The following is a 26,696-nucleotide window of genomic DNA, read 5'->3' as shown; positions in this document are numbered from 1 at the left end:
ATAAAAGCACATTTGTGCTCTGTAGGTTGGGGCTGGATGCACTTTCCCAGTCCTTTCCTGTTTCCTTTGTCTCTTTTGCTGTATCTTGCCTGTGCAGCCGGACATCTTCTGTAACCAGATTACATCCATTTAGTATGCTATTTCCAGATATTCTTTCTGCCTCCTGCAGAGCCTGTTATATGTCATTCATGTGCTATTTATTTTCAGAGAGTTTCACAATAATTATCCTTAATTTAATTTCCCTTGTGTTGAAATCTATTTTTGATTGTAAGGTCACCGTGGACATCTATTGCTGTATAGTTATTTGCGTCTCATCTGCTGGTACTTGCACAGGAACATCACGTTAAAGGACAACAAGTGTAAAAGCTAGGTGTTTATATATATATATATATATATATATATATATATATATATATATATATATATATATATATATTTATTGTCAGCTGGTATCTCTTATTATCTTAAGATACCAGAAATTTTGCTTATATACAGTGAATATCTTAAGAAGGTTCTAACTTCATTTATTGAAGTTTTTTCTGATCTGAAAAATATTCATCTTTATAGCGCAAACCAAAAAGATGAACAACTAAAGAGACAGTGTTCACATACCAGTAGCTAGCTACATTTCTTTACTTTATACTGGTCAGGGGCAGTGACTACGGTGAAGGGGGTATCCTTATAGGAAAACTATTGAAATGGATAAAGGTGGCAACTAGCCAGTCTAACCCCTGTCTAAAAGATTCATATGAGGCATCATGAAGCTAGTGTGACTACTGTTATCTACTTGAACAGCCCAGACCCATTCAAGTCTGCTCACACTATGGTTCAGGGGTACTATAAAGGGAGTCGAGCAGCAGAAAATGCTTTATAAACTTAGTCACAGTACCTTGTAGAGGTGACTCTACAGTTTAGAAATATGGCCTTCATTACTCAACTTTGGAGCCCATTTTCATGTAAATAGGTTTATTCATAATCAAATTAGTTAATTATTATTATTATTATTATTATTATTATTAATAATTAATAATTATTTAGTGTGTGTATATATTATGTTATATTATATTTTTTTAATTTAACTTTATTAACTTTTTATCTTTCAATGTCTATACAACAAAATCTGTGTGATTTTGGGTAACTTCATGGAAGGTGAGATTAAGTCAAAACTTGTTCTTAAAGGGAGTCTGTCATCACAAAATTGAGATATAAACTGAGACAGTACCTTGCACGGCTCTCTGCACTCTTGACAATGATGTACTTCTTGTTCAGTACTACTGTGCCATTCTTGTAAAAAATAGTCCTTATGCAAATTAGAATAAAAGTGCTTTAAGTGTGTTGCTTTCCATCAATGGCTTCACTGTATTCTGCTCAGTTCTTCCCCCAGAGATGATTGCCATCTCTCTTTTCGGCTGCAGCACACAGTGCTAACAATACTATGCATATCTGATGATGACACACTGTACCTGGAAGTGAAAGAGCTGGCTTCAGATGTATGGTGAACATTTTTGTAATATACTTTATTAACTAATCAACCTCTTTTTTTTAATAGAAGACTGGCTGTAAAATTTCCATTAGCAATGCTCGAACTAAGCATTGCCAGAGAGAGTGTCTGTACATCCGTACTCAATGCAGCATATAGAGCTGAAGCATTAGCCTATGGGGGATAGTCAATGTAAATTACTTTACCACCTGTTTTATACTACCTAGAAAAATTGGTTCTGGCATCACAACACTGAGATTCTCTTAAAGGGAGTCTATAATTGCCTAAATAATTTTTTTTTTTTTAACTAAGTATATCTTTACATAGACTTTAGCAAGTCTATTCTAGGCATACTGTACCTGTCTTTCCTTGATCCTCGCAGCCGTCTTTGCATGAAAGCGGTTTTCTTCATATGCAAATGAATCTTCAGGGAGCATCCAGGGGCATTATCCCTGTGCCCCGAGCACCTCTGCGTCATCAGCCCAGTCCGTTTCTCACCGTCCCCTTCTTGAAAGACGATCCCTCCTTCTACACCTCTTCACTACTTCCAGAGCAGCTAGTCACGTACAGCACAATTATAAACTCGCTCATGCTTTGATGATGCAGGGGTGCTTGGAGCACAGGGATAACATCCCTGGTGCTCCCTGAAGACTAATTTGCTTATGAAGAAAACCGGTTTCATTCAAAAATGGCTTTGAGAATCAACAAAATAAAGGTATACCTATAATAGCCTTGCTAAAGGGTATGTAAAGATAGGCTTAGTTAAAAAAAGATGTAGGCAATGATAGACTCCTTGTAAGCATTGATATGCTGCCAAGCTTCCAGTACAAGCTATAAAGGAATTGGAGATATCACTAGTTGTAAATACAGTTGGAAATTTGAACTTAATATGCTGCATATAAATCTAATTCCTGACCATGCTTCTAACTAGCATATGAAAGCTGAGACTCACAGCTTCCTTGTGATATCACAGTCTAGGTTGTATAAAACTGGAGATAAAGCCATTTGAAGTGACTATTCCCCCTTTAGTAGACGCTTCATATTCATGCTCTACATATTCACCATAAAAATGTGAATGGATTTACCGTAAGGAGAATGACACAGCCCTGACCCCTCCCAATAAGCTACACCTTTTCAGGAAAGTGGAATGGAGTTTGTCAATTCTGGCACAAAAATGCTGAAAATTTTGAAACTTCTCACAGTTTTTGTATTTTGTCAGAATTGTGTGTGTGTGTGTGTGTGTGTGTGTGTGTGTGTGTGTGTGTGTGTGTGTGAAGTGTATGATAAGTTGCACCCCCCCCCTCCACAATTGCTTGGGTGCATTGTTTTTCATTTTCTTATGCATGCATACTTTTTTGTTGATTTTTGTTGATTTTCAAGCGTTTTCAAGTGCAATATTGTTTTGCTGACTGAAAATACAGCACCACATATGTATTCTTTTTTCCTATATTAGGCTTGTTGTATTTAAAGTTACCTGTAGGAATACAGACATTGAAGGCGTCTTCTAGTTACCAGGTGTACAACATGTAACATTCTTTCTATTGCCCATTTTTCCCCCATTAAAGTTACATCAGACATAATGCACCAAAGCCGCTACAAGTGAATCCAGCCTTGGTTATGTGCACACAGTGTATTATTTGTTTTGTATGTTCCTGGTTGCGTTTACTCTTAGCTTTATTGTTTTTTTGCTTTTTCTGTTTCATTTGGAAACAAGTGTGTTGCGTGGATTCCCAGTAGCGATCATCACATGCTCGCAGCAGAAAAGTGCGGAGTGGATTTTAAAGCTAAAACCTCTAATTATACTTTCGATTGGCTTTTAAAGGGTTTTGTTGATGTGTTTGCTCTAATTGCCTGCTGAATTATTCACATGTACCTTTGTATCCCAGCTGTAAATTATCTATAAAGTCGTGGCTCTGTGCACATCATATTGTTGTGCTGGACCGGAGAAAGCAGGCTGCTGCTGTTGACACAGGTGCCCATGTTGTTAGATGACGGAGGTGTACTCTGTCACACAGCAGCAGGCACATAACACCCTCCTGCTGTACGGCAGCCCTTGTTCTGCTGCTTCCTTACAGTGTTCTCCTGTGAGTATGGTCTTTTACCTATGCTTTACGTCCTGCTTAATTTAAAATGCAGTCGGCAGCTATTAAGATATCTATAGATGCATGTCTAGTAGTTACTGAAAGAGCTGGCAATATCCCTACAGCTGATGCTGCTTCTTACACAACATATAGTACATAAACAGCTGGAACCCTGAATATCCCATGTTTGGATTGGAAGACCCAGATCAATCCGCATTAACACAAGCAATTAGTTGGAAATGAAGTGTTCACGACCTAAATAGATTAGTGCACTTTCATTATATTTTTGCTGGAAAGTAGATTAATTTTCTCATCCCAAGTACGGGTTTCTTTCTAGATTTGACAACAGAAGAGATGGTTGCAGTTATTTGCTGCTAATCGATCTTCAGTCATCTCCATTACTGTTAATATTTCAAGCCAGTGAAATGTATATAAGATTACATATAACGTTTATTTATGACTTTGCTTCTGTGCTTTTCCAGGGCTATTGTAGTGTGTAGCAGCATTAGAGGCTGCCGTACAATGTATCATAATGGTATAATGAAAGGTGGATGTATCTCTCATATGTAACACTTTGACATTGGTTGCGTATGGCATGATTCATTTGCTAGATATTGAAGTGTATCCATTTTCATCTCTATCATCTTTCTTCTCTCTTCTTTTTAAGATTACTGGTTCAGAGTGTGAAAGCTAGTGAGTTTTCAGATATGAAAAGGAATTTATGGTCACATAATTGCCTAATAATAATACGGTAATAATAATTTTGTTTTGGACAGGACAGTCGGACTGTTCACAAACGTTAGTCATCAGCCATTTGCAACTTTTATCTAATATGTATTATCTTTGTGTTTTGTCCTGCGGTACAGCAAACTTCTGGCCCTACTGTCTTACAGAAAACATACATTGCCAGATAAATTATATCTATCTATATTCGATCTATATTTTGCACACAGATGTAGTGTAGCTAGCCCAAACTTCTGCAGTTGGTTAAACAGAGAACAACAAAAACCTTTATTCAAAGACTTTTTTTGTTGCCTTCCATGATAACCCGAGCTTCTGCAATATATCTTTACTCTGCAACATTTGTGTGCATGTGTGTGTGTGTGTGTGTGTGTGTGTGTGTATATATATATATATATATATATATATATATATACAGGACGTTTCTCGCCTTTGATTTAAGTTGGAAGGTGCGGCTCAGTCTGTAGTACACAATTTAAAAAAAGCTGCATGCAGTCTGTGGCTAACATCCCAAACAGCTTGTAAGAAATAAATATACCGTACGCACTTTGACCTGTGAGAACCTTCTGTGCAGTGTATAAACTGTGGAAAAGTGGTGTGGAGTCCTCCCCTCTCCTTTCACTGCGTGAAGAAAGCCCAGCCCTCCCTCTCTGCAGACTGTAAACCAGCCTTGCTTTTGATGTTATTTATGTTATGGTTGGACATTCCCTAGTAACAGGGAGTGAGCAGCAAATTAGCTAGAAGGGAGACAATAAGTGGCAGCAAACTTCATAGGGTTTTTCCAGACATAAAACTGCAATTTTGTAATGAAGTGCATTACATCTTGAACTAAAATGACATGCTGTAATAAATGAAACTGTTATCTTCAAAGTTAGCGACCATTTAAAGTAATTTAGGCTTGCTGGACAATTGAGTGTAAGGAATTGTGATAATAGAAACTCTAAATGTTAAGAAAGATTGCACCTGTAGTCTCCTGCACCTTGTTTCTCAGCTAGTAGTTTTACCATTTCACATTTTAATGTAGTTCTTGGGAGTGGCACAATATGTGTGTATGTGTGTGTATCTCTCTCTCTCTCTATATCTATCTATCTATATATATATATATATATATATATATATATATATATTTACTAAGGGCACTCTTCTATTCTTTATCACTTTGCAGAGCTGTCAGCTGCTCCATTAACCATCAATTACAGTACAGAGAATAGATGTGATGAGTAACTGTGACTGCAGCTTAGACAGTGGTGATCTGAAATTTGGGCAACAAACTTTACACACTGAGGCGGCATAAAGTGCAGTATCTGACAAACTGGGCAAAATCCTTTTATGGATTTGCAAATAAGCCAATAAGTGCACTGTGGGTGGACCCTTATTTGTGAAAATTGCCTACTGACATCTGTGATTCAGGCATACACTAGAAATGTCAGCTTCCAGCTACAGAGGCATTGTTGGACTTTGATTTCAAAGAAAAGCCATTGCAATTTCAGCTGTCTATAGGTCTATTGAGCAAGTCAGGCTTGAATCCAGTATACTTGCAGAATTATTAGCAAATATTAAAGGCCACTATGCAGCACTGTTATTGCTTTGGTGGGCATTTTGGAGCTGACAGACTCCATTTAAGGGTTCTGTAGAATAAAAAAAAAAAAAGTCATGCTTGTATCTTATTTAAACATCAGGTATTTTTATGTATGACCCCTGATCTATAGTGCAGGTGAAACAGTTCAGATACATGGTACATACTGTCTATTTTATCCCAGTATATGAATGGTGTCATATCCCTGTGATTCTTGTGGATCTTCTGACAACAGCTGATTGAGAGACTGGTTGGTGAAGTGCAATACCTGATTAGGAGCAAATTCTAGGCCAGTAAATTAGTATATTGATCCCAGTCTGCGTCCTGCAAGGCAGCTTCTCTTTCTGGCAAGTTTGCAGCAAATACTCTTTATATAATTACATCACATCTTCTGAGGCTGCCACAATTAAGGACCCAAATGTCACGCAATCAATTAACTTACCCGATTTGATTATAGTAATGTGCCATCCTTTGTAGAGCAGCATTGAAACACAAGGTAATCTGTCGTGGTGCCTTTTAAGACAGAATGGGTTAAATATAAGCAAGTTTTTACAGCTTGTGTGAGGGTACAGATGCATTTTGCAACCTAACCACGTGTGTTGGCCAGTGGTTACATCATTACTCAAATTGTGTGACCGTTTGGCCGTGATGGGCAGTCTGTGTTTCGGAGATGTTTGTTTAGCTGAAACATGTATCTGAACCCTTAAACAAAACTGATCCTCCCATGATACCCTAGATGGACTTGTTTTATGTACACAGTCATGGATAGCTTGACTGTGCTTTCTCACCAGCAGCTCGTGGTTCAGACCTATTTTCATTGGAATAGAAACTTAAAGGGATCCTATCATTGGATACCCTTTTTTTTCTCATTAACACGTCGTAATAGCCTTAAGAAAGGCTATTAGTCTCCTACCTTTAGATGTCTTCGCCGCGCCGCGAACTCTCCAGCGACGCCCCCATCTTCTTCAGAAATTGAAAACCCAGGACGGAAGAAGATGCGCAGAGAGGAGGGTTCCTGAAGAAGATGGAGGTGTCGCTGGAGAGTTCTCGCGCAGCATTGGGGACGCCCCCAGTGCTGTTTGAGTGCTGGGGCCCGCCCCCAGTGCTGCGAGAGAACTCATTTACATACCAAAGAAAACCCAGTTTTCTACCGAACGGCGGCACGGAGAAGACATCTAAAGATAGGAGACGAATAGCCTTTCTTAAGGCTATTCCGATGTTTTATCGAGGAAAAAAAAGGATATCCAATGAAAGGAACCCTTTAAACTACTGTTTTTGTGTTTTTTATTTCAAACGTGGTTGGCTATAATAACCAAATGACAAAAGTATATGACAATAATTTGAACCCCTAGCGATGATGACTCTGTGTATGTAATACTTTCTTGTTTCATATTGATCCTACCAAAACTCAGGATATATTAATTGTATATACATTATTTTTGTTTTTCTTGTATATATTTTATTTTTTGAGCAAAATTTGACTCCTTGCTGCTGCCCGCAAGAGTTTACAATCTCTATACATGAAGTGGGAGGGACACAGTAGGTGAAAATAGTAGCTGTTTCTCCTGGCTTCTATGAGACTCTTGTCTGATGGGCCCCTGCTGCGCTTTTTTTTTTTTTCCGGACACATGGGGCCCCCTGGAAGGCTGAAGTGGTTAGTAGCGGGGATTGGCAAGTAGTATCGCAAACCTTGCATCTGAAACAAAGCTTATGTCCCCAGAGGGGGCTATTTGAGTTGGGAAGATGAAGATAAACAATTTACTAAATATTTACTTCGAGTTGGAGAAAGCTAAAATGGGAAGACTGCTGTAGCTGTTAGACACTATCTCTATCACAGCAGTTTTGTCTGGGCCAGAGAGAGAGCTTTGAATGTCAGCATAACAATAGTGTTGAAAGCCATGGGAATCTGAGCTGGCCTAACCTGAAAATGTACATGGAGAATAATAGAGTTCCGCAATATAGATTGAACCTTTCTCTGCCGTTAATTTTGTTTTTGAAATAAAGATGAGTGGTGGTGAAGGGGGCATTAGAGGGTGGAGTATGGGAATAAAGGTATTTAATAACTGTCATGTAAAGGCTATCCAAGCACATAGTGTGGCTGCCAGAGGTCATTTTACTACATTTGCTCAGTCTTGCACTTGCCCTTCACTTGGGCTGCAAATTTAGAGTAAATCGCGCCCCAATACTGTCCACGCCCCTCAAACACATGCTGCCACTTATTGTACTAAGAATCTGTATCAAGGGAATCCGACATATTACTGATCTGAGCAGTGAGACACAAACACACTTCAAGAATGTAATGTGTTAATAGAGCAAACACAAAACACCAATTTTAAATTTCATCATTTAATATCCAAAGGTTTCAGTGCTATATATAATAAAGACAAGAGTTATCAAGACAAGCAAAACAGTTTTTAAAAATAAAACTGGAGAAAAGACAGAATTAACCTGGTAAATTCTGTTTCCATGGAATTTGGAGGAATTAAGATTGCCAGCTCCAACAGTGTCACAAAATTGTCATCGAATTCAGTCTTTTCTAATGTGAAGCTCCTGGCTTGTGCTTAGCCATGTTCCCTGCCAGGGTGCCATTCCTCCTGCTCCCTGATATGTCAGATGAGCTAGTTCGTAGCCCTTCTATCTTAGGCCTGATTGAGTCTTGGTAGTGACAGAGTTGATAAACAATAAACCTGTCCTGTATTACTTCAAAGAACGGGCTGCCGGACTGGATCATAAAGCAGCAAGCAGTCTGATCCTATGTTCACAGGAAAGAAATGTCTAATTTTTGACCAGTCCGATGCCATTATAACACTCCTACCCATGCAATATGCTGATGCCACATGCGTAAACACTATATACATTAATGGTATATACATGAAAAATATAACTTGGTAATGCTATATACAAAAGTAAGCTCATTTTAGGCCAAGGCCCCATGCAGTGGGCCACAATGCTATCCACTAAAACTCTGTGGACTTTCTGCTTCTATTATACCTAAAGGGAAACTGCCGGCAATTCCATAGGGTAAGTTGACATGCTGCGATTTCCAGAACCTCAATCATTTTGGAAATTGCAGCGTTTGTGGGGCTCTATCTGCAGGATTTTGCTGATAGAGCCCCTTTAAGTTGCAAACTTCTGGTGTGTCTTGGACTGGCTTTTTTTCCAGCAATGTTTTATAACCCAAGAAGTTCTCCTGAGTTTTTTTTTTTTTGTCACGTCTGTACACAAGGGTTGCCTATTTGTGAAGCTCTGGTGTGTGGGTGATGAGGGCTATGGTAATAGTAGTGTTATAGATAGTAGTTGCACTGTCTGTGTCATGATATGGCGAAGTCTACCTGGGAGGAAGGGGAAAAGGTTCTACAACTGTTGCCCCAGTCATGAAACTAATAAATCTGAATGTAAGTTGTGGATGTCACACAGGGTGGTTGAAGAGTTAGACGTTGGATAGGAAGCAGAGGCAGGTAAACGTATTCACCTTTATGACCCCACTTTTGAGAGGTGCGGTGAAGGACCACTGTGAGAGTTTGGAGGTAGCTGGATGATTTGTATCAATGGAGATGTTGAAATCTCCTACGAAGTGAAAGGGGATAGCAGTTGAAAAGAAGTGCATGAGCCAGGTCGTGAAGTGTTCGCTAAAAGCTGTGGTAGGTCCTTGGCAGTCTGTAGATGACTGCCACTTTGTAGGTTGAAGATAGGGTTTGGTGATTAATCAAAAAATAAACGAAACCGAACATCAACCAGTATAACCATTGTGCTTTTATTCACTTCCAGTATTTCGGTTCAGTTATTACAATATGCGCAAGGTTCTACCTGCAGTTTTGTTTGGACTGAAAACATGCAAATTTGAGCAGCTATTATTATACTCTGAGCTCTTTTCAGATAAGTGAAGGCCGAGGGCGATATACTTTAAAAAAGTGTTACATCTCCTGGAGTCTGGGGTCACTACCTGTAGTCATGTGTCTGCTGAGTTCCATTCACAGACCTCAGTGGTCCCTGATGTCTGTCAGAAAATCCAAAGAAAGCAGAGTGTCTTGCCAGGGCCCAGGAAAGGTGAGTAACACTGTTTCTTTGACTGAAGAGACCCCAGTTTTGGTTTGGTCCACATGAAACCACCAAGTGAACATCACAAGGTTCATCCACCACACGATCATACTGTAAAAGTGGTGTGGTTTAAAAGGCCATGACGTAAGTGATCGCTATTAATCGTAAAATACCTGATCACAAATTTTTATTTTGGGTCATAATTGCCCAGTTGGAGGGTAAGTAAATGAAGAAATTTTGCATTTGTTTATGCAGTTGAGATATTTCCTTGTGGGTAAATAGATAAAACCATTGTCCTCTTTGTTTTACGGTAATTTAATTTCTCTTGCTTTTGAGAAAATAAGAGGTCAATGTAACGTATACAGTATGTAAGTAGAACCATGGGATAAGTTTTGGTATCCAAATGGCACAAGCTTGGCATTGTCACTTTGGCTGTTATGTCTGTATTTACAGTATTGAATTGCTAATAAGAATTTCTGGCTGTAATTGACTTAACCACATTGTTGCTTATGACTGCATACTCTGCTTGCAAGATTGGATAATTAATGTGTTAATTATTCAGGAGCCAAAAACAACACAAACAGAAAGCAACAGAGGAAAAAGAATAATAATAAATAAAAAATCCTCAAGCCCTTTAAAAGCCTCTTGTCCAAGAGAATTGCATTTTGATATCATAGATTTACTTCTTGCCTTACATAACAGGCCAAACTATTGAACCCAATACTTAAGTCTGGTGGCAACATTTTAGTTTTTGTGGTGTTTTTTTTTTTTTTTTTTTTTTTTTATATAGCTTATACTTAATAAAGACGAGGACGACATTGTGAAGGGGTTTTCCAAATGTAAATTCTAAATAATAAAAGACTTGCATAGACAAATAGTTACTTGTAAATGCTCAGCAGATCACTCCACTGTACTCCAAAAGTTAGTACTTGTATTGCCTTGGCTATTAGTGTTGTATGGTTATTTGTATGCTGTACTATTTATGTAAATCACTACAATTTTGTATGTTTCCTCTCCCCTCTTAAGGCATTACCTGTATTTACAGATAGCTGCATGCCTCTGTATTCGCAAGGTATAAATTAGAGTTGAAATTACTACTAGCCTTCACAGATAACAAAGGCTCTGCTACTGGACACTGCTCTGCTTCTGACACTGCATGATCTGCTGCCCAGCATGTGAATCATGCCCCCTTGCCAATCATGGAGGGAGGGCCAGGAAGCAGTGAACATGGGGGGCACGTAATGTGACCTCCCATATTTCAGTGATGGTGGATGGGGATGTCTCACGCCAGGGGCACGATCAAACTGGTGTACAGAGGCATCTCATCTAAAGATATTACATTAGCCATACATTTTAATGCATTGATACCATATGCACACAATTTTATATGCATCACATACAGATAAAATTTACATCATACTTAACCCTTTGTAGGATACTGATGGATGGCAGTATTGCTCTGAACTGCATATTCCAGTGCATGGTTAGGCCTCATGTACTATAGCATTCTTTCATCAGTGTCTCCTAAAAAAACAGGTTTCTGACTGAATGCAAAAAGTCATTTTTCAAACTTGGTGCTTTCTGTTGTTGTGCATGAGTGATTCAGAAGAGACCTGTATAGCAATAAAAGCACATGTGCTGTCGGACAGGTTTACAGTGTGTGGTGAGATTCCAAGAAGAACCTTTATCCGTATGCACAGGTTGATTATATAATAAAGCATGCTACATTGCAGACTTACAGCATCCTTGGAGAAAAGACACCTATCTTTTTTAGACTTAAATGGTTTAACCTACAGTTTAACCATGGTTAGGGGAAGGAAGTGGTATGTAAGATATCTTCTAAATATAACGACCATCTGTTACATCATGATCGTGACTATGCTGCAAGGCTAAGTTTGACAGCATGAGTCATTTGTCCATTGTCTAGATACTGCTGGCTGCACTCTCCTAAATACTACTATCCACAATGTACTTTGCTTTATGGTCTTTCATTGTCATGGGAGTTTGTAGTGTTGTATGTTTTGCACTGTAGTATAGATGTGTTCTTAGTAGCATTGGTTATTAGATGAGCGTCCATACATTGCACATGCTAAATACATGTACAAGCTGGCTGTTTGAATTTCCTTTTATGCTGGTAATTCATGTGCTGTTTTTATGTCCCTTGGTAATGCGTAGGTTAATATTTTTTTTTTCCTACATTAGCCCACAGACTGTTTTAAATATTCTTGTACTGAAAATGTGTCACCGTTGCAAATTTCATGCAAAATGGTCTATATTTGGTACAGTAACATTCAATCTCTCATTCTGCAGCATGTCTAGTGATGAGTTCCAGGCTTTTAAAGTTGAAATTAATATTTCAACATCCCCACAACCCCCTCCTTTTGCAGAGATCTGAAGCAAAGCTGGATATAACTGCGTTCCCATGACAAGCGCCCAATGCCGATCAATAGAATCTTTCCATTTCTGCTGGAATTAAGGTAGAAAAATCCTAATTACTGGCACAGAACTCTGTGTTCTGCAGCCGTAATCATTAATATCCTTTGGACCTCAGCTTTGTAAATACAGATATTAATACAGTCCAACATTGGAAAGGAAGATCTAATGGCAAGGATTAATTGGAAGCTTTTATCTTGTGGAGGCAGACCATTCATGTTAGAAGACGGTACATGAAGTAACCGGAACATATTGAGCGGAACAAGTAGCAAGTGTATTGCTAAAGTATCTTAATTGTGGTAAATAGTCTTTGTACATGTTTGTTGGTAATTCTTGTAAGGCCTATATGTACCTTTACTACTAGACAATTTGTATGCAGTTTCTGGCATGGAAAGCGTATTTATCTTCCAAAAAGCATGCCCATACCAGCATTACATAGCAGCAGAGATCGACTTTTGCATATATGAAAACTTCTTGCGCTAGTGTGCCTCTTGCTAAGCAGAAAAGGTACAGTGGTGACCATGATATTATCGTCTACTTTAAGCTGTTCGACTCCTCATAAGTTGCAAATATTGTGCGCCTAGTTCACTAATGGTTTGTGAATTTGTCAGTAGTACCTCAGTTTTACAACACTGTTGATGACCCTAAGGTAAAACTGCAGAACTACTGGCAAAATCTTTTAGTTAACAGGCTATTTGAAAGCCCTGCCTACTGTGTTTGTATGTGATTTTAGATGCATGTGGCCGCTGCAACATTGGTACGTGTCCAAAATTTACATTTAAAGAGAAATTTCCTGGGTTACATAACTTTTATCTGTTCTCAAATTATTACGGTTTTAAACAGTAACAGAACTGCATACTTATTACTGTGCTGCATGCTAAATTTAGAACACCTTTCTATGAAATGTTAGAGGACCTTTTTCCACCTCCACCAATACAAGTTCTTATTTGTTAATATCTGTTAATATTTTCTCTCGATCCCCCACCATTCCCCAGCAACAAGTACGGTTAGGTTTGGTGCCTTATGTGTTATTTAATCTCTGTAATGTCTTAAGGACAGTGTCAGGCAGGGGGTGTGTGATTCCGAGATCCAATCTAAGGCAGTGTCAGAGCTCAGAATCACATCCCTTATCTGCACCTACCTTACACCGCCCTCCTGACAGTATAGCGTCTAAACAGCATTGATTGCTGGGGAATAGTGGAGGCTGGAGAAAAAAAATTCCAACTGTGCCAGAATTAGTGGAGCGGCAGCTATTAAATTATCTAAATATAATTAATTTATGTGCAATATAAAACATACAAAAACAAGCAATACGCAAATAAGTATGATACAATGGATCATCAAGAAACATAATGTGTAATAATACTGATTCATTGCTACAGTATAACACATGGCAGCAGTCAAAAGAAAAACAATGTACAAGATTTGTACTTTGAGAACAGAACAAAACACCTGAGCCTTAGGGGGTTGAGATAAACAACATGTCATTACCATATTAGGTAGGATTCACACTATTGTTGGTGTCTGCTCAGATGGTGTCCGTTTAAAAAAACAAAAACCGAACACAAACGGACAGTAACTGATGGCTATTTATAAACAACAACAAAAAAAACCCCCGGACACTTACTGTCCATGGACACAAGATAAAATCCCTTTGAAATTAATGAAAATTGCAAACGAACCAGCTAGTGTTCGTTGCTAGAGATGAGCGAACACTATTCGAAACAGCCGTTTCGAATAGCATTCTCCCATAGAAATGAATGGACGTAGCCAGCACGTGAGGGGTTAAGCGGCCAGCCGCCGGCAAAGTTGGCGTGCCGGCCGCTTCCATTCATTTCTATGGGAGCGTGCTATTTGAAAAGGCTGTTTTGAATAGTGTTCGCTCATCTCTATTCGTTGCTAAAATTATGTATGGACACTGCTGAGTGGACACCAACAGTAGTGTGAATGCCCCCTTAATGGTTTAAAAAAAAAAAAAAAAAGGCCAAAATGCAGAAGCCGGGTGTGAAAAATGATGAAGAATGGGGGAGGAGGGACATCCTAAGCACATGCCCAGGAGCTTCACCTTATAATAAACTGGGAATGCCTTAGAACTTGGTCACACCATGGAAGCCAGCAAACAAGCTGTTTTGCTTGTCTTGTCCTCTTTCATTTGTTTTCTATATATATCAGCAACCAACCCATTGGGTATTGAATGATTCAATTTAATGGTGTTTAGTGTTTTCTCTATGAGCCCATTACTTTTTTAAAGCGTTTGACTGTTGGAGAGATCCGGACATACTGTATGTGAATAGGGTTTCTACTGTGCCCAGTCCCCATTTACTAGTGGTGGCAGCCTGTATTTGGGGGTGTGATTTACATTCAATTTGCAGTCTAAGTGAAGGGTGAGTGCAAGACTGAGTTGAGTGGATAAACCCCCTTATAGCCACAGCCATGTCACGTGCTAGTACGGTTCATACATGACGACAGTCATTTGCTTATTTATAAATTTCGAGGAAGTGGTGCTCAGCATAATGTTCCTTACAGTGCACTGTGGCTAGTGGTTTCTAAGGTTGGATATTGCTATTGTTGTTTTATGTTTTTACATTACAGTTTGCTCTTCTATGATTTATCCTCTAAAATGATGGGTGGATGTATAAATCTGATTATATATTATCACTGATCTGGACAAAACAAGATAAAACACCCAAATCCTTTCTGCTGTAAATACTATGAAATAATCCAGGGACACATAAAAATGGTCTGAAATATTTCTGCTGCTTTGTTTTTCCTTAGTCACGCTTAGTCTGAGCTTACTAAATATGTGAGCCTGTCACAGGGAGGTACGTAGCGGACTATTTACATTGGACTCTCAAGTTGTTTGTGGCTAAATATTATTGTACTCCAGATTTTGAAAGGACAAGCAGAACAATGTTTTGCTCTCCAGTTTTCCTATCAATTGTGTGTTCTAAGTTTCACATTTATGTATGTGCTAGAGGTCTCTGACAATGAGAAATGCCTGTCGGGCTAACTAGTTTGTGTATAGCCAGTTTAAAGGATTTGGCCAAGTTTACAATTTTAGAAGTTTTCAACAGGATAGTTGAAAAGTATATGACTAGTGGTGGTGGGGGGTCTCTCTGCTGAGACCCCACAGATTACGAGAAGAGGAGTTTTTTTGTACATCCATTTGAATGGAGTGGTGCTCATGAAGATACTCTGGTGTTCTAAGCATCTGTATGGCTCTGTATGGCATTACCAGAAAGATGAAAAGTACAGGGGATGTGAATATGCCATCAGCCTATATTCTCCAAGAAGTAATGCAGTATACCCTCCTCCCCAAGAGGTAAGGGTGGGGAGGTGGGTATACTCTGGCCCTGTTGAAGCTATGACAGTCTGTTCATCAAACTCGGAAACAAGATGGCAAGTTTCAGTCTAGTTTACATGTGAGTGTAAAAACATAAAAAAATCAAGATGTGTCTTTTTTTCTTTTAATTATAAATGGATTGTTGCAAAAAAAATCTGAATAATTTCCAGAAAAACGCTTTGCCAACACAAATTTGGCATACTGTACATCACAATAGCGACTGTCTGCTATCTTTTGGTAACTGCAGAGTTTGCAAAGATATCTTTGTCTCTTAAGGGAGGGTTCACACGGTGTAACGTGCCGCTTGATGTGGCACGTCTACGCCGCGGGAGCTTTTTTGGGCCATACAAGCTCCCATTGATTTCAATGGGAGCGGGGATCGTATGCGCCGTGCTATTTTGTGGCCGCGATTTTGCATCTACTGCACCCAATGTATTACTGAAGTGCATGAATTGCCTGGCTGACTAGTAGCGCCTCTCTGCAGTATAGTGGAGTACTACATGTTCTGTCCTTCTCTTTACCTGTGCCAGGGTGAGCTACTCTTTTCACTGTATATATTTTTAAAGTGCCTGAAAAAATTCCTGTTAATATCTTACAAGATGATTTACATTTTGTGACTCTTGTCTAAGGATTTGCTGTATATAATAGTGTCCTGATTTATTTTTTGACAATTTGGGGTCTCCAGAACCAATTACTAGTTTTCTGTAGAGTTGTGCTTTCAAGTTACAATGGTTTCAGCTCATAATGTTTGTCTTGGGGCCAGGTTATATTGTAACTCATGGGACCACTGTACTTTGCCCATTACAGTGTCACAGATTAACTTTGTGATTTTGCATTATAAGAATAAAGATGTTTTCTTCCTTGTAAAGTGTAGAACATGCCACAAGTTCTGCACATGATCATAAAACGCACATGAAATTTGATTTCATTTCCTTTCTGTCCCTGGATATTGCCATTTACAGTGTCCTGTCCATAAAGTCTGCTTGTGTGTTGCTAATGGAGGAGACATAATGCTTAATGACACAATGTCACGGTATATACAGCCTGTTTATTCAGTATGCTTTCTATTCGTGTTGCTTTACGCTATGTATGTATTTCTGTTGTACTGAGAAGTAAGGGAGCAGATTGGTATCTGTTTGTCTCAGAGCACTATGGCCCACATTTTACTATGCTCTTTACATCTTTTTTTGGTGTGAAATGCTGCAATTCTTGGTGCAATTTGCTTAACAAAATTGTGGCTTTTCTCTCTACATGCATGTCTTCTGATCATTTCCACTTAGAGACAAGTGAAGTAGATCTGCAGATAAGTAGGAAATCGTTTTTCCAATCATGTCACCTACATGTCGGGTTTTTCTGTCCGCTTGAAAAGTCGGACATCTTTACAAGCGGACAGTGAAGGACAGGCACGGAGTGCAATAGAACGCACCCGAACGCCATTTAAGTGAATGACAAGTGTCACGGACACAGCTAGTGTCCGCTCCTAATGTCCGTGCGAGATTTTGAATGGACACTAGGAGCGGACACTACCTGTCGGACAATGACGGTAGTGTGAACGCCCCCTTACTCTCATGGGAGCAACACATATTAACCGTAATAGAGTCTGACATAGATGGAGCCTCCTCTGTCTGCGTCAGTTCCCATTTGACTGTAATGTAAAAAGAAAAAACATGACACGAGCTTCCTTCAGTCGTTTTTTCTTACTTTTGTAACTGAAGAAAGTGTTTACTGCTTTGGCTGCTAGGGTAGTTTCACACACAGCAGATTTAACTTTTTTTTGGCTGAGGATTTCCCTTAAAATCCACAGAAGAGACTATGTTGATTTTGCTCAGGTTTACCATGCATTTAACACAAAGTTTGGAATTACCATGCATTTAACAAATTGTAAAGATGGAAATGACTGGTAACTCCGCAACAGAAATTGCATAAATTTTGGATTTTACCTGTGCAGGTCTGCAACAATTCTGTCCTATGTTACTTAGAGAAGCTTGCCTTTTAGCACAGGCATTATAGTTACAATGGTAGCACTTCAGGAATTTTAGTTTTATATGAAGCAAAATATCCTTTATGCTGTATGGTTTGTTAAGGCATTTTTAGAATTCGGTGAATGTAACATGAATTTCTCTTGCAGGTAAGCATATTTAGCACACCCAATTAGTATTTAAGATATTGAGGTACAAAGATGCATATATTTGAGCTAAACTGTAAGTGTATGAGGGATGTACGGTATCTGTGGCGCGGCTTTTGTCACAGCCTGCCCATTAGAACTCAGCACAGTAATTGCTTGAACTTACCAGCTACAATATAAATATCACGGAGCTGCTTGTAATCTGCATAGGTGCGTAGGAAGAGGAGATTGGAGAGAAGGGGAAGTCACTATAGGGTAAAGGGAACTGTAGAAGCCGTTTCATCATAATGAAGGATGACTATTTTATAGGGGTTTTGTAGTTGCCTTCTCTTGAACACTAATGGGAAATGCCTACTTGTTACGTCTTTGGAGCATCATGACCCACAACCCTATCCAAAAAAAACCCAACATTTAATCTGATGGAAGATATTGGCTACTTTGTATTTAATAATTTCTGAGAATCTCCTATATGAACCATAAAATACAGTGCATAGACTTCATTACATTGTAAAGTTATTGATTGAAGGGTTGTTTTTTAACCAGAAATCTAGATGTGCATTGAAAATCCTGCTTGTCTGGTTGTATCACATGTTTTTAGGCCAGAAATAAATTGAAGTGTCTTCAGGCAAGTTACCTCTGCCCTTCCTTTTATGGGTGTTGTAAATTGTGTATTTTCATTACACAGTAGACTGAAATGCTAGTCTTCCTGTCTGTGGTCAGAATGTACAAGTCAGGAGATGGCAGCCTGAGCAATCAAGTTTCTTAATAGGTTCACATGCTGTGACTCTCTAGTTATGCCTGTTATTTGGGGCATAGCCTTTCAACTTTAATTAAATTATGAGGCCCTGATCTGATTGATATTGAGCTAAGGGTGTAGTCACAAGAACCTTCCTACATGGTCTATGTTTTCTTGCAACTCTGTTATACTTATTACTTCAATGGCTGTAGTGCAGAAGGATTGCAGCATACAAAGCTAAATGTATAAAAGTATAAACACCCTGAACAAGCAATCTTGTAGAAGAGTTACTGAAATGGGCAGGAGAGTCAGGGTAGATCCCAAATGTCAGTAATGAGCCCTGCACTGGGGATTGGTTTTCTTACTCAGTAATTCTGGAAAAGGAATGACACTTGTTGTTATTTTACTAAATGTTTGTGGCCATAAACAGAAGATGGCTGCTAGCTGTCTGCCAAAGCAGCAACTAGCCATCTCCCCTTTACAACACATAAACACTCACACTTGGAATCGCCAAGCCTGCATGTTTATGTCAATGAGGAGACAGACAGGTGTCAAACCTGTTCTGGTCAAGGCTGTCATGTCTGTAAGTTCAACTTCCAACTTTCCGATAGACTCTAACTCCCTTCAGAAATGGCTGGCTTATTTTTCATTAAAGGGGTATTCCCAACGCAAGGATCCTATCTATACTGCTAACTTATGTAAAGAGTATTCCTACATACATTGCTGTTAGCAATGCTGCTTTGTTTGCATTCTCTGTTAGATTTTTCCTCTCATTGTGAGATGTGAAAACACCTTTAAATAGAAACCTTAGACAGCATATAACATAAGTATATAATGCAAATCTATAAGGGCCTAGGAAAGTAACTATGCAACAAACTTTGTCAGTTGTAGTGCATACATTTCTACTGAATTTAGCTCCACGATTCCAACTCCGCAGCCCAGCTTCTAGTAGTCTTTTATATGAAAATGGAACAACAGGATTAGACCATATGAGACCCAGTTTGTATGACACACACCTTTACACTAGGTTCACACTAGCGTTTGTCTCTCCGTCAGTCCAGTCCACTTGGGGACCCAAAAGACGTTGAGTCCATCTACTAAAAAAGCTGTTACTCGTGGAACCCATAGACTATAATGGGGTCAGTTGGGTTTCTGCTGATTTTATACTGAAACCAGCAGAGAGAAGTTCTTCATGCAGGATTTTTTCTCATGTTTTATACGATACGAAGGTTCTACCTGTATAATCTCCAGAAGTATCACTGTTTGAAAACACAGCTGGGATTGGGATATTTGCCACTGCACACAAATATGGTTGGGGAGAGTAGAGCCTTGGGGAAGCAGGGACACCTAGCCTCATAGATCACCATGATGCAGGGTGTCTGGATCTCTGGACTTAACTCCCCCTAGAAATAAGGCAACAAACATTCTGAATTTACCACACCATTTGCCCATGTGAACCAGAACTGAAGCTACATTCACACAACTTTGACAACTTTGTACCTATATGAGACCCATTTCCACTTGGAACTATTGATGGATCATTGAAAACTAACAGAAAAGTGACTTTTCATAACCTTCAAAATGGACTTGTGCATAGCCTAATTGAAATGAATGGGGAAGATTTATTATGTTGTAGCAACCAATAACTGAATAAGCAGAATGCAAAATGAAGGCTGTGTTGTGATTGGTTGCTATAAGCAACAATTTTTTTCTGCCCCATTGACTTTTTAAAACATCCATGTAATGCCCAGCTTTTCGATTTGTATGACTATAGCCATAGCGTCCTTGCACGCTGTACAAACCAGCAAATTGCTGGGTCTTAGCCGACATTCACATGAGAAAGTTTCAGTTGTGAAACTTGGTCCATGGGTTCTCCAGATTTTTTTTAGCCTGAACAGTATGGTGGGAGAGGGACTCCTAGCAGTATAGGTATTTTTGATGCCAGGTGTCTCTGCACTGGTTATACACAGTCCAGTCACATTAATGTGACCACCGCCTACTTTTGACGTAAACCTTAAATAACCAATCGCAGAAGGCACGTGTCATCAGCCGTCTGTGTGCACTCATCATTGTGGAAGGCACAATGGATCAACACAAGTATGCATCTATCTTTGTGGACCATGTTCACCCCTACATGCGAAATGTTTTTCCTCAGGATGATGGCATCTATCAGCAGGACAATGCGACGTGTCATAAAGCTCACAGTGTACGTGCGTGGTTCGAGGAGCACCAGGATGAGTTTACCATACTCCCTTGGCTAGCAAATTCCCCGGACTTGAACCCAATCGAGAATCTGTGGGACCACCTCGATCGGGTTGTTCGCACCATGGATGCTCAACCGCGTAACCTAGCGTAGCTGGCCACGGCAATGGAGTCTGCATGGCTCAACATCCCAGTGAACATCATCACAACATCCCCTCTCTTCCTGCACGTCTCGCAGCGGTCCACTCTGTGAAAGGTGCTTATTCTGGATTTTGACAGGTGGTCACTAGTGTTGAGCGAATAGTATTCGTCGAATACCTCGCCGGCATAGGAATGCATGTAATCGGCCGGACACCAAGGGGTTAAACGCTTCGAAGATTCGATGCGTTTAACCCCTTGGTGTTCGGCCGATTACACACATTCCTATGCTGGCGAGGTATTCTACGAATACTATTCGCTCAACACTAGTGGTCACATTAATGTGACTAGACTGTGTCGTACGGAACATTACTGTCACTGGAAGGCAGGGAATCCTAGCATCAAAGATTCTAGTAGCTATAGTACCTATACTGCTAGGAGTTGCTCTCGCAGCATACTTTTCAGGCTGGTAAATGTTGCCAGAGTTTAACTCGGTTGTGTGACTGTGGATCTCAGAGTCTTCAGTTTATGCTAATTCATTATATATAAAATAAATATGGAGACCAGAATTTCTATTTGGCTAAGATTTTTAAGTTTGGAGCCTCCCTCTGCTATTCCTGGTATCCAGACACCATGAATTTTTATGGTGCCACTGTACCAGGACAAAGTACTCATTGTGCCATAATTGTGTATTTTTGTAACTCTGCTATGGTGCCACTCTTTACCAACACACACTGGAGCCACATTATTTCCCCATGATAACCATTGAGATTGGATAAATGTTTTGAGAACTAGTATTTTCTGTTTTTGAGGTTTTTCATTTGGTATAATCAAATATTGTTTAATAACAATAATTTATTGTTCTGGTATAATTGCAATATGTTGGTTTAGTTAGCATTGTGGGTTTTTGGCAGTTGATTTACCCTGTGAGGTGGAAGAGGGCTCTTAAATTATTCATTAGGGCACTTAGAGTAGAATTTCGTGCCCCTTGCAGAGTCTGGGATGATTTTGCACTATATGGATTTAAGAGTGGTTGGCCAATTTATCAGCTTTAATCACCTTTAGTTTCCAATTACTGTCATACCTTTAAGGCTAATCTATCATGGGGCTGTTATTAGTAACTACTGTTTATTGAAGTTTCTTTCCTAATTATTGGGTAGCCAATACTAGTTTGGGTCATCACATCTATTGTATGCCATCTAAAATCATTTAACAGTGGTTGTACCACCAACAAATATAGACTGTATGGAAATACACAATGTGTTTATTCCTGGACAATAGTACTTGCATTGGCTTTATGTATAGCAATGATTAGGAACCAGTTTACATTGGACATCATTTCTGATCTTTGCCATGCTACTTGCCCTGGGGAAAACATAGCATTAATCTTTTCATACAAACAGTCATGTAGACATTACCGTGGCAGTAAAAAAGGAAGGGTGCAGTTCCCCCCCTTAGCTAGTAATATATTTTGCTGTAAAATTGTGCTATAATAATTAAAACTTTTAAGATAAGATGAGACTGTTGTATACTATAGGTTGTAAAAGGTGGCGATGTCAATTACCAGCCTTCTATTACTTCAAGAGTATCTATCTACAGAACCATGGACAGAGACCACAGGGCAAGACAACATCAGAGCATGTGAAACTGCCCCGCAGCACTCCATCCACTTGAGGGGAAAAAATAAATCTGCATAGTGTAGAGCAGGAGTAGGGAACCTTTGGCTCTTCAGCTGTTGCAAAACTACAACTCCCAGCATGCATACTGGCTCTGCTGTTCTTGGAACTCCCATGGAAGTGAATGGAGCATGTTGGGAGTTGCAGTTTCACAGCAGCTGGAGAGCCGAAAGTTCTCTCTCTCTCCCAATATGTAGTCATACAGTGGGACGCTTCCCTTTTTACATGCTAAGCTCCCTGTTTACGCCACGCTGAATTTCAGTTTGTTCGCATTAGCAATCCTGATTAGGATGTCATACACTTGGTGACATATTCTTTAGCCAATGACAGTGTGAGGCAGGGTGGCATATACTGTATACAAAGCGATTGAAATATTCGGCGGCGTGAGCGAGTCCACGATTCATTGAGCTGCTTTTCGGTTATTTTTGGATTAATCACCCAGGCCTAGCTAGGCAGTAACTCTGTACTCTGTGTAGTGACTAAACAGCCTGAAAAATCTTTTTAATATTACATTCTGGTATTATTTTTGAGAGTTTTTGACCCTTTAACAATTGTATGTTGTCAACGTAGAAGTATTTATTTCAATTGAGAACTGAGGCAGTCGGTGGGACTTTGTAGAAATGTCAGATCAATACATTAGATTAGAGCAGACATGAAATAAAGCTCTGATCTAGATATAATGCTGGTTCATCTCGTGAATATTATTTTAATAAGGTTTTTATTTTTTCTTGAACTCTAGAGAATCCTAGTGTTGACTAACATGCTGTACTGCATGTCTCCCTGCTATAGCTATGCAGAAGGTGTTCCCTTTTTGGTGCAATGTTTTCCCAGCTTCTTCTGTTCAGCAGAGCGGGTAAGAAGCGGCATTCATCTGCGTCCATCTGCTATTAGTCACAGTGTCCACAAGCTCTACATTTGCATCACGGTACAGGATATGTCTGATGGCTGCTGTGTAACTCTGCCATATCCCCGCATCTTCTTCAGCCTCATCTCTTTTCTCCATGGCAACTTAGCTCTATGGTTTTCAGGAGATGAGAAAAGAGAATCAATTTTTTCCCCCTTCCCTCCTTCTCTGTCTCTATTTTTGAACATGGCTCTTACATCCTCTGTGGCTTGCACGGATCTTTATGCTCCTCACGCCTGATGGGCAGCAAAGGCAAGAATGACAAGTGATGACGGGGAAGCCTGCAGCAGAGGATTGGGTGCACCCCATGAGGTGCATTAGCCTGACACACTCAAGGTAATGCTTTGGTAACCTAAGATTAGCCATGCTTAGTCATACATTCATTAATTCTTGTGCAGCCAGGAGTGGCCGGCATGGAGAGGTGGAATGTCATTCTCTATGTACATATGTGTATCAATGTGCGCCCCCTTTTCTGTTTACAGAGAATGTTAACCCTTTGCTTAAAGCTACCCCAGATCTAATTCTATTTAATCTCCTCGGGCCTGTGTAGCCATTGCAGTGAATAATTACTAAGTTATATGTGCTTCATTGCACTGAAACTGCAGACTGAAACCTTCTGTGCTACCAGAGCAATGAGCTCCAGGCCTGTGCACCAGCTCCGGGGTGCTTTAAAGCCTATCACAGTGAGCACATAAAGGACACATCCTTGTGGTTTTTTTTTCTTATTAACCCCCCCTGTTTGAGTTTGTCTGAATTTATACACGGACCATGCCATATTGCCTCTGTACAGAATTCTTCACCACATATTGATTTGAACAACATGCCTCTCAATTAAGATTCCATTTTCTGTCTTTTCCTGTGATTCTCATTGATTTAGTAAAATTTTTGCTGTTTAATTACTTGATGGGGCCTACATTGCTAGTTCGGTTTTGTCTTCCTGTTCTATGGAGTCGATTGGTCTGCTTATGTAAAGTCTCATCAAATTACTTCACAAATGGGGGGAGGGGGGTTGTGCTCAGGACTTGCATCTGATACCAAAATATATTTGTGATAAAAGATGACCACAATGCTTAGTAATGATGTGCTCTTTATATGCCCGCTTCATATAAATACAGGCATGGCAGATAATATACTTCTCTCATCCATGAGTTGCACAGAAAACTTGCACTGTAAATTAGTCTATGGTGTCTTGTATTTCTATTTAAAGTTATTGCCCTATGAAATCCATGGTGGAATGAAAAATTGCCTCTGATGAAAAATTAGCAGTGGAGGGTTCCCATGTGCAGTTGTCCCATGTGGGGGTGTCCTTACTGTGTATGCTGTTTGTACTGTGAAACTGCCCCTTTGCTAAAAACTAAATAAATATAATAACCGCATTATCTTCTGTGGTGAAATTATAAATGCTGATCACTTTGGCAGAATTGTGCTTCATAAAGTGTTGGACCCTATGTAATCACGTAGATACTTTGTATAGTGGTGGTTTTGTTTTTGTTTTGTTTTTTCCTTTTTAACTGCATACCCATTATGGCTAAGAGAAAATCAGGGCCATGCAGAGGTATGGTAAAGCCCCAGCCTTGAGTTTTGTGGTGGAGGTTTAATGCTGGTAATATTAAGTTGCTTTTGACTGCTTGTTAAATGGGTTCTGCAGGATTAAAAATGTATTGATGTTTTGGGGTTGTTTTTAGTTTGTTTTTAGTTTGCTAAAAACAGCATCTCTGGGATATGTCTGGTATTGCAGCTGAATATCCATTGTAATAAAAATGGCTGAGCTGCAGTACCACACACTACCAGTGGACAAGTAGGGTACTAAGTTTTTGTAATTCTGAACAATCTGTTTAAAGGGAATCTGTCAGCAGAACCGTGTGTTGATCAGTGTAGTCACACAGATTGATGGGTCATTTGAACCAAACGATATTCTCTTGTGTCTCTGTTGCTGAGATATGTTTGTTTTTGTAAATATGTAAATTAGTTTTAGAACCTATAAGGGCGTTACTGGGGCTCAACAGAGGTAACACTGAATGTAATCTCCATAATAAAAAAGTTTGGAGCTCACATAAGCTCTGAATAAACAATGTCCTCTTCGGGGTGCACGATTAGCTTCATGGCCCAAGGAGCATGGAAACAATCAACAAAAGTATATATAGAAAGATCGGCATCACTGGTGTTTTTTAATGTGTTTTTTTTCTGGTTTTTTTTCACTCCTTTTCTGTATTTTTGTTGCATTTTAATATCGGTATGGATTAAAAGTTAAATCTTAAATTTTCGTCCCTGGAGTGATGTCGATTAGAGATGAGCGAACACTAAAATGTTCGAGGTTCGAAATTCGATTCGAACAGCCGCTCACTGTTCGAGTGTTCGAATGGGTTTCGAACCCCATTATAGTCTATGGGGAACATAAACTCGTTAAGGGGGAAACCCAAATTCGTGTCTGGAGGGTCACCAAGTCCACTATGACACCCCAGGAAATGATACCAACACCCTGGAATGACACTGGGACAGCAGGGGAAGCATGTCTGGGGGCATAAAAGTCACTTTATTTCATGGAAATCCCTGTCAGTTTGCGATTTTCGCAAGCTAACTTTTCCCCATAGAAATGCATTGGCCAGTGCTGATTGGTCGAGTTCCGTACTCTGGCCAATCAGCGCTGGCTCTGCTGGAGGAGGCGGAGTCTAATATCGCTCCACACCAGTCTCCATTCAGGTCCGACCTTAGACTCCGCCTCCTCCGGCAGAGCCAGCGCTGATTGGCCGAAGGCTGGCCAATGCATTCCTATGCGAATGCAGACTTAGCAGTGCTGAGTCAGTTTTGCTCAACTACACATCTGATGCACACTCGGCACTGCTACATCAGATGTAGCAATCTGATGTAGCAGAGCCGAGGGTGCACTAGAACCCCTGTGCAAACTCAGTTCACGCTAATAGAATGCATTGGCCAGCGCTGATTGGCCAATGCATTCTATTAGCCCGATGAAGTAGAGCTGAATGTGTGTGCTAAGCACACACATTCAGCACTGCTTCATCAAGCCAATACAATGCATTAGCCAGTGCTGATTGGCCAGAGTACGGAATTCGGCCAATCAGCGCTGGCCAATGCATTCTATTAGCCCGATGAAGTAGAGCTGAATGTGTGTGCTAAGCACACACATTCAGCACTGCTTCATCAAGCCAATACAATGCATTAGCCAGTGCTGATTGGCCAGAGTACGGAATTCGGCCAATCAGCG

At 39.8% G+C, this 26,696-nt stretch overlaps 1 protein-coding gene across 19 annotated transcripts in view; it reads left to right on the top strand.

Moving 5' to 3' along the window:
- Window positions 1–26,696, top strand: part of PITPNM2 (phosphatidylinositol transfer protein membrane associated 2) — a 189,163-nt gene that overhangs the window by 28,691 nt on the left and 133,776 nt on the right. The window contains exon 1 of one of the 19 annotated variants that reach the window (XM_075274030.1): window positions 23,417–23,809. The exons of the other annotated variants lie outside the window; for them this stretch is intronic. The gene's annotated coding sequence lies outside the window, so the exon portion shown is untranslated. Of the gene's footprint in view, window positions 1–23,416; window positions 23,810–26,696 lie in introns of those variants that run through there. 19 annotated transcript variants of the gene reach the window in all.

This window comes from Leptodactylus fuscus, chromosome 1 (assembly GCF_031893055.1).
Source record: "Leptodactylus fuscus isolate aLepFus1 chromosome 1, aLepFus1.hap2, whole genome shotgun sequence".
NCBI lineage: Eukaryota > Metazoa > Chordata > Amphibia > Anura > Leptodactylidae > Leptodactylus > Leptodactylus fuscus.
The sequence above is the reverse complement of the archived record's forward strand: the minus strand, read 5'-3'. Positions and strand labels throughout refer to the sequence as shown.